The 17,301-nt window shown below is 41.7% G+C and overlaps 1 protein-coding gene and 1 long non-coding RNA gene across 4 annotated transcripts in view; one reads left to right on the forward strand and one right to left on the reverse strand.

Moving 5' to 3' along the window:
* Positions 1-11,917: 11,917 nt before the first annotated feature.
* LOC111096042 lies at positions 11,918-13,716 on the reverse strand. The gene is made up of 2 exons (XR_005360117.1): positions 12,685-13,716; positions 11,918-12,183 (listed from the first exon to the last, which is right to left on the reverse strand). It is a non-coding gene; the product is annotated as an uncharacterized LOC111096042 (long non-coding RNA).
* The window catches only part of IST1 (IST1 factor associated with ESCRT-III), a 34,532-nt gene continuing 30,115 nt past the window's right edge, over positions 12,885-17,301 (forward strand). Inside the window, exon 1 of one of the 3 annotated variants that reach the window (XM_038538449.1) lies at positions 12,885-13,026. The gene's annotated coding sequence lies outside the window, so the exon portion shown is untranslated. The remainder of the gene's footprint in view (positions 13,027-17,301) is intronic. The other 2 variants (XM_038538447.1, XM_038538448.1) reach the window with 2 other exon arrangements.

Consider the following 17,301-nt stretch of genomic DNA (forward strand, 5'->3'; position numbering starts at 1 on the left):
ACCTTTCCTGGACCTGCGAACTCCGCCCTGACAGTCAGCTCCGATCCTGGTTTCTTACCCCGCCTTTGAATTCAGCCACAAAACCCACATCCCCCAACCACAGCTCCACCGCAGGTTCCCCCTCTCCGTAGCCCAACCTTAGTCTCCCCCCAACCCAAGCCTGTTCCCCTTGGCTGCCCGCACGCTTCGTGGGGGTTTTTTTTTCCGACCCCCCCAAGGCATTTAACGTGACCGACACCCAGGGGCCACAGGCCTTGGTGGGAGGGGCCAAGTTCCGCTGTCAGAATCTCCGAGGAGAAAAATCTTTAGATTTCTTTTAAGGCGTTTAAGTTTCCAACATGATTCTTAACTAATAACAGTAGCTGTTGACCTCGGGGCAGAAGATACAGAGCAGAGTAACTTTGGTACTGTTAACCACTTAAGGGGCGTTTGGGGCAATTGAAAGTGGTTAGACTAATTTCCTAATAAGACACCTTCCCTTATCATCATCCCTGTTTCCCCACTACTTTCCTTTCCTTCCTCTTACTCTGTCTTCTTGTAGAATGCCTAAGACTGCCTCTGACATAGCTTACTTGAAGTAGGGAATGGAGTGAAAAGAAGATGAGATCTGGTAATAGGATATCTAGCCTTGGGTCCCAGCCCCGCCACTGACCGGCCTGGTGACTTGCAGCAAGTCTCTATTCCTGAACCTCTGCTTCCTAAAATGTAAAATGGGTAACAATGTAATCATCCCTAACCCCTACTCTCTTGGGTTGCTGCAATCATAGGATTAAGTAAAATGAAGATATGATAGCATTACGCAATTAGTCCTTGTGACTCCTGGGCCCAGGAAGGCAGAAGAGCTTATGAAGATGCTGACCCTTGTTTTAAGCAACCGAGTCCTGGTATTTGCTTAAAGTGCTTTTGCAAAATGTTCTTCCCATAAATCTCCAGTGAGGTGTCTTGTGTTTAATGTGAGAGAATGGCTGTATTGAAGGAACTTAGTCCTTCACAATTGTGTGGTAAACAGCTTCATTCATTCATTCACTTATTGTGGCTGGGATACTTAGGTAGAAGTTATTATTTAATTTTAGTTAACGAAACATTTTAATTTCATTTTAAATTTTAATTCCTAAGTAGCCAGAAAATGGAATATTCTCATCTAAGTAGAAGTTTTTAAGACAGTTTCATATAGGGGGCACCTGGTGGCTCAGCGGTTGAGCGTCTGCCTATGGCTCAGATCGTGGTCCTGGGTCCTGGGATCCAGTCCCGCATCAGGCTTCTCGCAGGGAGCCTGCTTCTCCCTCTGCCTATGTCTCTGCCTCTCTCTGTTTCTCTCATGAATAAATAAAATATTTTTTATTTTTATTTTTTTAATAAAATATTTTTTAAAAGACAGATTCGTAAAAAAAAAAAAAAAAAAGACAGATTCGTATGAGAATGCAAGCTGGAATAAATAGCACTACTAGGCATTTACCCAAAGGATGCAAAAATACTAATTTGAAGGAATACATGCACCCCAATGTTTACAGCAGCATTATCTACAATAGCCAAATTATTGAAAGAGCCCAAATATCCACCAACTTATGAATGAATAGAGAAGATGTAGAGCATGTGTGTGTGTGTGTGTGTGTGTATACCCACACACCTAATGGAATATTACTCAGCCATAAAAAAGAATGAAATCTTGCCATTTACAATGACATGGATGGAGCTAGAGAGTATTATGCTAAGCAGAGTAAGTCAGTCAGTGAAAGACAAATACCATATGATTTCACTCATATGGAATTTAAGAAACAGATGAAATGAGAGGCAAACCAAGAAACTCTTAACTATAGAGGAGAAACTGATGGTTACCAGGGGGAAGGTGGGTAGGATGATGTGTTTAATATGTGGTGGGGATTAAGGAGTGTGGCACTTGTGATATGCACCAGGTGTTCTATCTAAGTGTTGAATCACTGAATTCTACACCTGCAACTAATACAACCCTATCTTAGCTAACTGGAATTTAAATAAAAACTTGGGAAAAAATAATGCAAGCTGGAATAAACATTGGCTTTTATACTTAATAATTCTTGATGAGTTTAGATTGAGGGATGCAAATATAGCTTTATTATGTCACTTGAAAGTTGACATAGATGATATTTTCAACATGAAAATAGCAAACAGGTAAAACACGAGGAGAAAGCCTCCAGTGAAATTTCTTGGCTTCATCATTAAGTTACTGTATGAAGCTGGGCAGCTTGTTCTATCTCCTTGAGCTGCAAATAAAATAGGATCATAATAATGCTATTCCTATAACCTTCCTGTGTCTCTGAGGTGATGTGACTGGGTTATAATCAAATAAGGAGAAAAGTACTAAATAAGGAATTAGTTTCTTTTCCTCTGATCTCACCTAAACTTGTAGATCTAGAAGACTCTTTTATTAAGCATGGGTTTTCTTCAGCTTCATTTTTTATTTCTACTTTCCCAATCAACTCAGAGTTGTGCTATTATTTTGCCACTTCAACTCTATAATCTTTTCCTTGAAATAGCTTCCTAATATGTTTTAAATTTACTGGCTCTTACAATGACCTCATTAGGGCTTTATAGTACAACAATATTGATAATTTAAAGAACTTCATTCAAAAATTTATTAAGATGGGATCCCTGGGTGGTGCAGCGGTTTGGCGCCTGCCTTTGGCCCAGGGCGCTATCCTGGAGACCCAGGATCGAATCCCACGTCGGGCTCCTGGTGCATGGAGCCTGCTTCTCCCTCTGCCTATGTCTCTGCCTCTCTCTCTCTCTCTCTCTGTGACTATCATAAATTAAAAAAAAATTTATTAAGATATAATTCACATACCATGAAATTCATACTCTTCCTCCTCCTCCTCCTCCTCCTCCTTCTTCTTTTCTTCTTCTTCTTCTTCTTCTTCTTCTTCTTCTTCTTCTTCTTCTTCTTCTTCTTCTTCTTTTCTTCTTCTTTTTGGTAAATATTTTATTTTTAAGTAATCTCTATACCCAACACAAGGCTTGAACTTACAACCCCAAAGTCAACAGTCTGCTCTACCAACCAAGCTAGACCCTGAAATTCACTCTTTTAGAGTGTGTAATTCAGTGGTTTTTAGTATATTCACAAGGTCATGCAACATCACCATTATCTAATTCCAAAACATTTTCATTGCCCCAAATAGAAACCCTATACTCATTAACAACCATTCCCCCCTCTTTCTTCTCCCAGCTCTTGGCAACGCCTCATCTACTTTCTGTCTCTGCAGATTTGCTTATTGAACATTTCACATAAATGGAATCATACAATATGGGGCCTTTTATGTCTGTTCCTTTCACTTGGCATAATATTTTCAAGGTCACCCATGTTGTAGTATGTGTCAGTACTTCATTCCTCTTTTTCTTTGCTGTTATTATTTTTATTTTTAAAGTAAACTCTGCCCTCAATGTGGGGCTCTAACTCGTGACCCAGAGATCAAGAGTCACATGCTCTACCAACTGAGCCAGCCAGGTGCCTCAATATTTCATTCCTTTTTCTGGCCAAATAACACTCCTGGGTATGGATATACATTTTACTTCCATTTGTCAGTTGATGGATATTTGTGTTGCTTCCACTTTGGGGCTATTCTGAATAATGTTGCTATGAACACTGATGTATAATTTTTGGGTGAACATGTGTTTTCAATTCTCTCAGGTATATACCTAGGAGTGAAATTACTGGGTCATATGGTAACTATAACTTTTTGAGGAACTGCCAGACTGTTTCCCAAAGTGCTTGCAAAATTTTATATTCCTACCAGCAATGTAGGAGGGTTCTAATTTACCCACATCCTAGACTACACTTGTTATTGTTTTTCTTTTTTACTATACCCATTGTAGTGAGTGTGAAGTGACAACTTATTGTGGTTTTGACTTGCCCTGATGACTAAGGATGTTGAACACTTTCTCAGGTCCTTATTATTGACCATTTGAAGGATGTATTATTCAAGTCCTTTGCCTATTTTTAAGTTGGGTTATTTGTTTTTTCAGTGCTGCTTGTTGTTTTTTAATATTCTTGATACTAGACCCTTTTAGGATATGTGACTTCCAAAAACTTTCTGCCATTGTGTAGGCTGTCTTTTTACTTATTGACAGGGTCCTTTGAAGCACTAAAAATTTTTATGTATGAAGTCCACCTTGTGTATTTTTTCTTTGGCTGCTTGTGATTTAGGTGTCATATCTAAGAAACCACCTCCTAATCCACAGTCATTAAAACTTACACCCATGTTTTCTTCTAAAAATTTTATAGTTTGGGATCCCTGGGTGGCGCAGCGGTTTGGCGCCTGCCTTTGGCCCAGGGCGCGATCCTGGAGACCCGGGATCGAATCCCACATCGGGCTCCCGGTGCATGGAGCCTGCTTCTCCCTCTGCCTGTGTCTCTGCCTCTCTCTCTCTCTCTGTGACTATCATGAATAAATAAAATCTTTAAAAAAATAAAAAATAAATAAATAAATAAAAATTTTATAGTTTTACCTCTTACATTTAAATATCTGATCCATTTTGAGTTAATTTTTGCATAAGTGTGAGACAGGGAGTTTCAACTTTATTCTTTTGCATGTGGATATCCAGTTTTTCTAGAATTATTTGTTGAAAAGTCTATTCTTTCCCCCATTAACTTGTTTTATTATCCTTGTTGAGTATCAATTGACCATAAATGTATGGGTTTATTTCTGGACTTTCAATTCTATACCATTGATCTATATGTCTATTCTTATGCCAGTATCATATAGTCTTGATAAGAATCTTATATTTTAAGGAGATTGTTTTAACTTTTAAGTTTATATTTAGAATCTATAGTTATATTTTCATCCCTTTGGAGCCATTTAAGGTAAAATAAAGTTTTCTAGGATGACTACAATGATGATAAATGCCATGAAAATAATCTGATTTGAGAACTCTCTTTTGATCTTATATGTGAACCCAAATCAGAATCATAACTGTGATTTAATGAATTTTTCATTTGTTTTTTTTTAAGATTTTATTTATTTATTCATAGAGATGCAGAGAGAGAGAGAGAGAGAGAGGCAGAGACACAGGCAGAGGGAGAAGCAGGCTCCATGAAGAGAGCCTGACGTGGGACTCGATCCAGGGTCTCCAGATCACGCCCTGGGCTGCAGGCGGCGCTAAACCGCTGCGCCACCAGGGCTGCCCAAATTTTTCATTTGTTGATAAAATCAATATACAGGAATTGGAGGTAAAACTAGGATGCAAGTCATTATGGATAATGGAAAGTATATAATGTCTAGTTTCAAGATCTGGGTCAAGATCCGACCCTGGTAGTTATACCTGTTGACCTTGGATTGATTACTACAGGTCCGAGCTTCACTTTTCTCTTCTAAAAACAATCACTTCTGGCCCACAGTTGCTTATAGAAATGTTGTGAGCCTCACTTATATTGAGGTAATGTGTTTGTAAGTAACTTGTAAACTGAAAAATACCATGGAAATATTTAATATTTGTATATAGCCCTAATTAATGATATTAATAAGTTCTCTGAAAAATCATTCCATAGGTGCTCTAAAAAATGCTCTTGATTTTTCTATAGGTCTATGAAAATGTCCAGAATAGTCCATATTTTATATTTCCAAGATTTTCCCTTTTCTTTTTTAAAAAAGATTTATTTATATGAGAGAGAGAGAGAGAAAAAACATTAGTGGGGGAGGGGCAGAGGGAGGATAACAAGCAGATTTCTCCTCGGAGCCTGGGAGTCCCATGCAGGGCTGGATCCCAGTGACGGGGGAGCAGAGGACTAGCTGAGGACAAAGCACACCAACAAGCTCTTGAAACAGGCAGAGGGACATTCCTTTACGGACTTAACTGCCTCGAAGTTAATACTTTGCTAAGGGCAAAAGGCAATCTTAGCCTGACCCCCAGGATCTTATAAGTCTACCTTAACATATAAAAATTCCTTTAGAAATTTCCTTCATGGGCAGCTCGGTGGCTTAGCGCTGCCTTCAGCCCAGGGGGTGATCCTTGAGACCTGGGATCGAGTCCCACGTCGGGCTCCCTGCATGGAGCCTCCTTCTCTCTCTACCTGTGTCTCTACCTTTCTCTCTTTGTATCTCTCATGAGTAAATAAATAAAATCTTTAAAAAAAATTCCTTTATTTCTATCCCCCCAAGATATATGTTGGCAATCATTCCCCAAGCACATGGCCCACCGATGTACATCTGAAGGGTCTCATGACTCAGGTTTTGTTTTTTTGTTTTTTTGTTTTTTTTTTTTAAGATTTTATTTTTTCATGAGAGACACAGAAAGAGAGAGAGAGGCAGAGACACAGGCAGAGGGAGAAGCAGGCTCCATGCACAGAGCCTGACGTGGACTCAATCCCAGGTCTCCAGGATCACGCCCTGGGCCCAAGGCAGGTGCCAAACTGCTGAGCCACCCAGAGATCCCCATGACTCAGGTTTTATTAGATGGTAATAAGTGACCTTTCCCCAACAATAACTAGCCCCCTCAAGGTCCTGGAAACCTTGCTTCCAAAATTCCTTAGAGAGTACTCTATCTTCAAACCCCTCCCAACTGCCAGGTATATAATCAGCCACCCTTCACAGGCCCAGGGCAGCAGCTCTTCCTGCCCAGGGGTGCTGTCCCCATGCTTTAATAAAACCACCATTTTGCACCAAAGACGTCTCAAGAATTCTTTCTTGGTCTTCGGCTCCGGACCTCACCCCACCAACCTCATCTATATTCCAAAAATTCATCACAAAGATCCCCTGAGATCACAACCTGAGCCAAAGTCAGACACTTAACTGACTGAGCCACCAAGATGCCCCAAGACTTTCCCTTTTCTAAATGTATTTAAAAGAAAAAAGACAAGGGGCGCCTGGGTGGCTCAGTCAGTTGAGTGTCCAACCCTTGATTTTGGCTCATGATCTCAGCCTGAGATCCAGCCTAAGTTAGCTCTGTGCTCAGTGAAGAGTCTGGGATTCTCTCCCTCTGCCCCTCCCCCCAACTCAAATAAATCGTTTTTTGTTTTTTTTTTAAAGGAAAAAGACAAATTACTTTCTGCCCATCATCTTACCCTTCTCTCTTTACAGGATGTGTAGTACTTTCTTCTATTGCAGCTGTCAGCAAAACTTTTCTGTAAAGGGCCAATTTATCAATATTTTAGGCTTTGTGGGCACATCAGGATTCTGTCACATATTCTTCTTTCCCTTTGTTTTGTTTTTTGTTTTTGCAATCCATTAACCCTGTACAAACCATATTTAGCTGGAGGGACTGTACAGAAACAGCCCTGACTGATCCTGGCCTGCAGGCCTGCTATGGAACATTATTCTATTATGTTCAAGCACTGTATCAGGTGCGTGTCATGGCCCCTAGTTATCATCATGTACACAAAAAAGAGTTACTGGTTAGTTAACCAAAGAAATGTTATGCATTGATTTTTATCCTAACAGCAAAATAGGATTTTCAAACAAAATAATGTGAGTCAGTTTGATTTTTTTCAGTTATGTTTTGCTTCTGAATGAAACTGGTCTGTTCAGCCAAGGACAGTGGCACAATTTACACTGATGTGGGCAGCCCGGGTGGCTCAGTGGTTTAGCGCTGCCTTCAGCCCAGGGCCTGATCCTGGAGAGCCGGGATGGAGTCCCACTTTGGGCTCCCTGCATGGAGCCTGCTTCTCCCTCTGCCTGTGTCTCTGCCTCTCTCTCTGTGTCTCTCATGAATAAATAAATAAAATCTTTTAAAAAATACACTGATGTACTATAGGATCTAAATAATTATACAGAACAGAAACAGATGATCAATGCTGAATTGAAGCAACTGCTGGGTAGGAAGCAATTTTTCTTTTCTTTTCTTTTCTTTTTTTTTTTTTAAGGATTTTATTTATTCATGAGAAACACATAGAGAGAGGCAGAGACAGAGGGAGAAGCAGGCTCCATGCAGGGAGCCTGACATGGGACGAGAGAGAGAGAGAGAGAGAGGCAAAGAGAGACAGAGAGAGACACACAGAGAGAGGCAAAGACACAGGCAGAGGGAGAAGCAGGCTCTATGCAGGGAGCCCAATGCGGGACTCGATCCTGGGATTCCGAGATCACACCCTGAGCTGAAGGCAGACGCTCAACCGCTGAGCCACCTAGGTGCCCCAGGAAGCAATTTTTCTAAATGAGTTGTGTCACTTTTAGCAAGACATGAGCTCCATGACACTTTTCACTCATCTTTCATGGTTTGAACAAGGTTGCAATAATGTCAAGTACTCCAAAAGTTATCCAAACACACTGTGCTACTGAGGGCATGGGGAAATAAAAACTCTCATACATCAGTGGCGATGTAAATTGATGCTTCCTCTGTCAAGGGTGAGCTGGCAAATCTCTTCACGTTAAAAATGTACCCTTTGACACAGTTCTGCTTCTGGGAATTTACCTATTAAATACAACCCATGCTAGCCAATATCTAGTCATTGCAGCATTGTTTATAGAGGCAGAATATTGGAAATAACCTGAATTCCCACCAACAGAACAGTGCTTAAAAATTATAGTACACATATATATTGGATTATGCAGTTCTCTAAAAGAATGAGAATTATTGATACCTACTGATATGGAACAATCTCCAAGATATATATCTTTGTATGTGATAGTACAAGTTACAGTATAGTGTACATAATGCTACTACATGTGTAAAAAAGGGCATGTATATACATATGGTTTTACATGCACATAATATCACTTGGAAGGATTTTGAAAGCATTTAACATTATCTGTTTAATATGGTATTCTAAAAGCTTTATGTAATTAACCCACTTAATCCTCATAACAACTTTATTAATGTAGGTGATATTATTCCCATCTTACAGATGAGGAAACTGAAGCATAGAGAATTAAGTAACTTGCTCAAAAGCACCAGAATCTGATAACAATGATTATTCTAACATCTTTTTCAGCTGTGTGTGTGTGTGTGTGTGTGTGTGTGTGGTTGGCTATTTATGCATTACTGTAAAAAATTTATTTTAAAAGTTTATCTGTACCATTAGGAAAATGAACAGAAGACCACAATGAGCATATTTACAAGCTAGTCAATCTCGCTAATGTTCAACAATATGCAAAGTAAAATAATTTCTTAGTTTCAAAAAGATTAGAAAGATTGACAATGCCTATAGTTGGGGAGTACGAGGAAATGGGCATTCTCATACACTATTACTAGGAAGATAAAATAATAGCACCTTTTGGGAGAGAAGTTTGGTAATGGGTTGTACTAGTTTGGTAGGCCTGTTTTAACAAATTACCACAAATGCGGTCACTTAACAGAAATTTATTGTCTCATGATTCTGGAGACTAGAAGTCCTAGATCAAGGCATTAGTAGAGTTAGCGTCTTCTGAGGGCTTTAAGAAAGAATTGGTTCCAGGCCCTTTCCCTAGTTTCTGGTGGTTTGCTGGCAATCTTTGGTGTTTCTTGGTTTGTAGATGCTTCACCTGCATCTCTGCCTTCATCTTTACTTGGTGTTCCCCCTGAGTGTGTATCTGTCTTCAAATTTTACCTTTTCATAGGGATATAAGTCATTGGATTAGGGTCCACTCTAGGGACCTCATTTTAACTTGACTTGCTTTGTAAAGATCCATTCTCCAAATAAGGTCACAATCTGAGATCCTGGGGGTTAGCAATTCAACATATGAACTTTGGGGGACACATAATATGGGAACCAAATTTTTAAATATGCATATCCTTTGACCTACCAATGCCACTTATGGGACTTTGTCTTTAATAAGTGATCTGAAAAGAAAAATAGTCTGAACATATACTGAACATATATACTTAGAAGGATATTCACTATAGGACAATACAGAACATTATTGGAATCAACCTAAATACTCATAAGACATTTGGCTGAATTATGGTGTATCTGCTTCCATGGTTAAAATGGATCGGTACGTACTGACAGAAAAAAAGATATGTAGAATGGGGTCCTGGCTTGCTTGGTCAATAAAGTATGCAACTTTTGATCTCAGGATTCTAATTTCAAGTTCCACCTGGGCTAAGAGATTGCTTAAAAATACAATCTTTAGGGATCCCTGGGTGGCGCAGCGGTTTGGCGCCTGCCTTTGGCCCAGGGCGTGATCCTGGAGACCCAGGATCGAATCCCACGTCAGGCTCCCGGTGCATGGAGCCTGCTTCTCCCTCTGCCTGTGTCTCTGCCTCTCTCTCTCTCTCTGTGTGACTATCATAAATAAATAAAAATTAAAAAAAATACAATCTTTAAAAAATATGCAGAGTATATTAAGTATAAAAAGTAGGTTTGGGGTGCCTGGGTTGTTCAGTCATTTAAGTGTCTGACTCTTGATTTCAGCTTAGGTCATGATCTCTGGGTTGAGATCAAGCCTCACATAGGGCTCCAAGCTTAACACATAGTCGGCTTGAGATTCTCTCTCTCTCTCTCTCTCTCTTCCTCTGCCCCTTCCCCTATTTCTCTTAAATAAATAAAACCTTTATTTAAAAATATAGAAAATATATAGAAAGCAGGTTTTTCAAAATTTCAAAAAATTTTATTTATTTGAGATAGAAAGTGAGAGAGAGCAAGAATGGGGGGCAATAAAAAAAAGAATGGGGGGCAGTGGGAGAGGGAGAAACAGGCTCCCTGCCAAGCAAGGAGTCCAACGTAGGGCTTGATCTTAGGACCCTGGGATTATGACCTGAACCAACCGCAGACACATAACAGTCAGACCCACCCGGGGGCCCCTAAAAGCAGGTTTACCGAATAGTGTGCATGTTATTATCCTATTTGTATTAAATTTAAAATAAAAACACAAATTTTAATAATGTCTTTTTTTAAAGATTTATTTATTTATGATAGAGATAGATAGAGGAGAGAGAGAGAGGCAGACACAGGAGGAGGGAGAAGCAGGCTCCATGCCAGGAGCCCAATGTGGGACTCGATCCCAGGACTCCAGGATCGCGCCCTGGGCGGAAGGCAGGCGCTAAACCCCTGAGCCACCCAGGGATCCCCTAATAATGTATTTTTAAAAATTAATAATGGCATAGGCATTTTCACTAAACCCCACATATGTACTCTCAAATTGGTAAAAACAAACATATTTTTACTCTCAAAAAACGTGGTGTTAAATTCAATCCCCTTTATTCTGCTTTTTTTTCTTTTATTATTAATTTTTATTTTATTATTCTTAAATATTTTATTTATTTATTCATGAGAAACACACACACACACAGAGAAGCAGGCTCCATGCAGGAAGCCTGATGTCGGACTCGATCCCGGGACCCAAGAGTCACGCCCTGGGCTGAAGTCAGATGCTCAACCGCTGAGCCACCCGGGGATCCCACTATGAACATTTTAAAACATACTTACACGTAGAGAGAATCGTACAACACTAACTCATTCAGTTACACAATCATCACAATCCTTGCCCCATTTTACCCCTATGCAAGGAATTCATGGTTTAAACATTTTAAAAAATTTTTTATTTATTTATGATAGTCACACACAGAGAGAGGCAGAGACACAGGCAGAGGGAGAAGCAGGCTCCATGCACCGGGAGCCCGACATGGGATTCGATGCCGGGTCTCCAGGATCGCGCCCTGGGCCAAAGGCAGGCGCTAAACCGCTGCACCACCCAGGGATCCCGGTCTAAACATTTTTAAAAGGACGTTTTCTTACAAAATCTCAATGCCATTTTCATGCTTAACAGAATAACAATTCTTTGGTTTGTTGGTATCATGTAAAATACCTGGTCCATCATCTAAATTCCCCAATTGTCTCAAAAATGTCTTTTATATAGTTGGTTTGAATCCTTAAACAAGATCCACACACCTTACCTTTGGTTGCAAGGTCTCTAAGGCTTTTTAGATTCGAGCCCTCCGCCCTCACTCCCATCTTTATGGTTGCCATTATCCTACTGCACAACAGACTTCAATTACATTTGCACGCATTTACAGGGGGGAAAAACACACCTACACATTTGAAAGGAACCACACACACTGTATTTTGAGGTTCTGGGAACGGTTTCTTAAAGAAATATTTCAAGTGGTGATAAACACACACCACTACTGAGTCCATATAAACATACAGTAATGCGTAGCTCCATCCTCGTCCTATGACCGCATTACAATTTCGCAAACCACAGCTTCGGTCCCGGTGGACGCGGCCTCGACAGCAGGGGGCAGGGTTACCTCCCCTAGAAGCCAAGAGCCGAGGAGGCGCCCTTCCTTGGGTAAACGGGGAGACTGGTTTTCAAGGGAAAAACAAAAGTAAACGGAAGTTTCATTTAGCACAGAGATGTTATAGAGATAAGGTAAATCGCCGGAGAACGTGGTGTTGACAAAACATCAGTGAATTAAATAATAAAGACATTCTGGTTGAAAGAGCAATCAGATTTGGTTTAAAAGAGGGGCTGGGAAAAAAATAAAAGAGGGGCAGGGCTATCGGAGGACATGGATGGAGTGATGGTGGGCAACTAAAGGAATAGGAGGAAGGGTCGGAAACCCGCTCAGTCGCTGCCGCGGGAGGGAAGAACCCGACGCCCGGCAGGAAGCCCTTGGGGCGACTGGAGTTGACCCAAGGTCGGGAGCAAATATCGGGGAGCAACTCCGGGTATCTAAAAGGTTAATACTGGAGCTGGGTTTTCGAGGGACTGGGAAAAATCCGGCAAAAAAAAAAAAAAGCACCGGGCACAAAGCAGGTGAGCAAACTACTGCAGCCCACCTCCCTGGGCCCCAGGTTAAGACCTGCGAGAGAGGGCGCGCCTCCATCAGGTGACGATCACGTAGGTGGCGTGACGTAGGCACACGTCACCACCCATGCCTCCGCCGCGGGAAGTAGTCCCCATCGCGCCCGCTCCGAAGGGACCCGAATGAGGGAGCCTCGAGTCCCTCAGGACGTGAGTTCCGGGAGCGGCCGGCTCGCAGCCAATCCCTGGGTAGGGGGGCGTGGCTAGCTGACACCCCCCCCCCCCCGCGGATCCCTCCGCCCGCGCTTGCTTGTGCTGAGGCCGAGGGAGCCGCCATTTTGGATGCTGAGCTTTGAGAACCGAGTCGGTGTCAGCCGTTTTCACGCCTGGATTCAGCCAGGTGAGTCTTATCGGCAGTCTTATCGTTAAGGGTCTTTGTTTTTCTCCTCGCGCTGAGCTCTGGGTTTAGGAGTTCCCCAGTCTGGGTTCAGACGACCCTGAGGTGGCAGGTGAGGAGAAAAGGGAGGATCCGGGGTCTGGGGGTCAGGCCGGAGGTCCGCGGCGCGGGAGGCCGCTTGAGGCGGGGGCTGGGGGCGTGGCGGGGCCGCGAGCCGCGTGGAGACCGCTGGTCCCGGATACTTGAGGCGGCGGAACTTTCCTCTTGTGCTTCCTGCCTGGAAGAGTTCTTCCCCCGAGGCGGAAACGCCGCGGCCTCGGCGCCTGTTGGTGACGGGGCTCGGCCTGCGATCTCGGGGTGACACCCTGTGCCCTGTTGGACTGGTCCAGAGAGGCTCCGGGAAGGTCGGGGTCTGCGTCGACCGCTCCACCTGGCGGGGCGGCCTCCATCGGCCGGAGGGAGTCGGCCTTCCTCCGTAGTTTCCGCAAGCAGCGGTCTTTGCCCCCCGTGTCGTAGGGGAGACCCTGTGAGGAGCCCGAGGCCCCCTCCTCGTCTCGCTCCTCTCCGTATCCTCCGCGCTCTCTTCCGGGGTGCTGGAGCTCAGGGCTTCAAACTCAGCCGCGTAAACTTTCGCCGGGATCGGGATCCACAGAGGGTCCGTCTACCATTAGGCGGTAGGAAAGGCACAGCCCCTTCATTAAAATTAAAAGCCGCTTATAAATCACTCTTTTCGAGGAAGGGGGGGGGGGTTGTGATTCTTTGTTCTGGGTTATGCGTTTAACTTTGTATTGAAATTTCATGCAGACTAAAGGGTAGTAATGAATTCTCTTCTCATTTAGCTTCAACCATGATCAGTTCGGGGCCAATTTTGTTTATATCTCTCCTTGCGCGAGTATTTAATAAAATAGTAGTTGAGATGCCTGTGAGTGGGCGCAGGCACGGAGAAGCCTTTGACTTCTTTACCTACAGCCCAGTAGTCCGTGGGAAATTTTGTTTTTACAACTTTCTCAAAAGCACATCTACTGGGAATAAAAGGACTTCGTGATACCCTTTACTTAGAAGGTAAAAGAGTGTTTTGAAACTTTAATGTGGGCAGCCCAGGTGGCTTAGCGGTTTAGCGCCGCCTTCGACCCAGGGCCTGATCCTGGAGACCGGGATCGAGTCCCACGTCGGCTCCCTGCATGGAGCCTGCTTCTCCCTCTGCCTGTGTCTCTGCCTCTCTCTCTCTCTCTTTGTGTCTCTCATGAATAAATAAATAAAATCTTAAAAAAAAAAAAAAAACAACTTTAATGTTAGCATTGGCTCTCATTTTCAAAGTACTGTTACTGTTTTGTCCAAATGATTTGTTTTTACTTTCTTCCTGTGCCTCTGGGCTTCTAGGTGATCAGGAGCCTCCGGAATCCCCAACTCTAGGCTTAAGTTCTCATTCATTTAAAATTAGAATCAAGTCCCAGCTGTAGGTAGTCTCTTCTGACTTTAAAAATAGAAAATAGGGTGTAGTCTAATGAAATAATTTCAAATACGGAAAAAGTTTTTGTATGCATTAGTTTGCACATTAATACTAATTTCAGCATCATTTATATGACAGATATCAGTTGGGGAAATTGAAAATTACTACTATGGAATATTAGCCATTAAAATAAAACTAAAGACTGTAGCATAATAGATACTATGTTACATGATAAAAGGCGGGGTTCAGTAGTGTCAGAGTCCATGATTACAACTGTGTAAAAATATGAGGAAAAACTCTTGGTGAGATGTATACCCAGTGACTCCTGTGATTTTTTTTTTTAATATTTATTTTGTTGAAACAAGACAAAAATACTTTCATAATATCTACACATTTCAATATTTATAGCTTCCAGAATATATAATGGTCTCTGCTTTCTGTAGTCTGTACTTTTCTTGTGTGTTACACATGATGCTACTGGTCTTGTGACCCTTTATTTTATTAACTTTTTAATCTTGATTAATTTGATCAGTGAAGGTTTGATAACAGTTGACAGTGTGAAAATACAGTAAAGTTGGCTTTTTTTTTTTTTAAAGATTTTATTTATTCATGAGAGACAGAGAGAGAGAGAGAGAGAGAGAGAGAGGCAGAGACACAGGCAGAGGGAGAAGCAGGCTCCATGCAGAGAGCCGGATGTGGGACCTGATCCCAGGATCATTCCCTGAGCTGAAAGCGCATGATCAACAGCTGAGCCACCCAGGGGTCCCTAAAATAATACATTTTAAATACAAAAGGTTTCCTTTGTACTGCATACTATCATTCTAGTCACTGTTGACCATGCTACTGCCTCTTTTTCCCACTTGGTACTTTTTGGAGCTACTCTTAGGCTTGTCTCTTAGGACCAGATTTTTTTTTTTTTTTTTTTTCTGTTTTTAACTACTTTAAATAGAGCTTTTAGGATTACCACCTCTGGACAGCTTCACAATTTTGGGCAGCAGGTGTGAGTTGCAGCAGTCTCACCTTTCTAACCAAGTAACATGAGGAATGACTCGATTCATGGTTTTATACTTTCCCTTACTCAGAATAAAGAGAATTCTTCTTTAAAAGGCTCTCCCCCCCAAAAAAAAGAAATAAAAACAGAGCTCCTAGAACTGAATGATAAAAGGGAGACTGGATGGATTTGTTCCAAAGTTGAGTGGGATCAAGTGAGTTGGTAGAGCCAATAAGGGCACATGAGGCCAGTGTGTGACATATTGTTGGTACACGGATGAAAATAGTACATCAGTACAGGCATACCCTGGAGATATTGTGGGTTCTGTTCTGAACCACCATAATAAAGTGAATATTGCAGTAGAGTGAGTCAAATGAATATTTTAACTTTTTTTTAAGATTTATGTATTTGAGAGAAGGCATGTGTTTGAGTGCACAAGCAGGGGGGCCTACTGAGGAAGATGGAAATGCAGGCTCCCTGCTCCTGGGATCATGACTTGAGCCAAAGACAGACTTAACTGGCTGAACCACTCAGGAGCCCCTGACTTTTTTTTTTGTTTTCAAAGTGCGCATATAATAATGTTTACACTTTATTGTAGCCCGTTAAGCGTGCAGTAGCATTAAGTCTAACAAAAAAATGTGCCTATCTTAATTTAAAAATATTTTATTGCTAAGAAAAGGCTAACCCAGAAATTGTAACCTTATGCTGGTGGGGAGTCTTCCCTCCATGTTGATGGCTCCTTACTGATCTGGGTGAAGTGGAAGCCCTGGCAGTTTTTTAAAATAAGACAATAATGGAGTTTTTTTGCATCACTTGACTCCTTTCATGAAGTTTCTCAGCGTATCATACTGTTTGATAACATTTTATGCACCATAGAACTTTTTTCAAAAGTTGAGTCCTGTCAAATCCCTGTTGGTGATTTATGTAATATTCTAAATTCTTTGTTACCATTTCACCAATCTTCACAGCATCTTCACTAGGAATAGAATTCATCTCAAGAAACTACTTTCTTTGCTTATTCATAGGAAACAACTTTTAAAAATTATTTATTTATTATTTATTTGACAGTGAGAGCGCACAAGCAGGGCAAGGGGCAGGCAGAGGTGAGAAGGCGAAGCAGGCTCCCCACAGAGCAGGGAGCCCAACTCGGGGCTCTATCCCAGGACTCTGGGATCACTATCCGAGCCTAAGGCAGACACTTAGTTGACTAAGCCACCCAGGGGCCCCAAGAAACAACTTCTCGTCAAGGTTTTATCGTGAAATTTCAGCGATTCAGTCACATCTTCAGGCTTCACTTCTAATTTTAGTTAATTTGCTATTTTTACATTTATAATAACTTCCTTCACTGAAATCTTGAACCCCTCAAAGTCATCCATGAAGATTGGAATTTTTTCCAGTCTTTTGTTAATATTGTTACTTTGCCCTCTTGCCATGAATCACGAATGTTCTTAATGGCATCTAGAATGGTGAATTCTTTCCAGAAGGTTTTCAATTGATTTTGCTCAAATCCATCAGAGGAATCGCAATCTATAGCAGTTCTAGCCATGTAAGATATATTTCTTTTTTTTTTTAATTTTTTTTTAAGATTTTATTTATTTATTCATTCATGAGAGACATAGAGGCAGAGACACAGGCAGAGGGAGAAGCAAGCTTCATGCAGGGAGCCTGATGCAGGACTCGACCCCAGATTCTAGGATCACGACCTGAGCCGAAGGCAGACACCCAAACCGCTGAGCCACCCAGGCGTCCCTGTAGGATATATTTCTTAAAAAGACTCGAAGGTTGAAATTACTCCTTGATCCATGAACTGCAGAATGGATGTTGTGTTATCAGGCAT

The sequence above is a fragment of the Canis lupus genome, chromosome 5, assembly GCF_011100685.1.
Source record: "Canis lupus familiaris isolate Mischka breed German Shepherd chromosome 5, alternate assembly UU_Cfam_GSD_1.0, whole genome shotgun sequence".
Taxonomy (NCBI): Eukaryota; Metazoa; Chordata; class Mammalia; order Carnivora; family Canidae; genus Canis; species Canis lupus.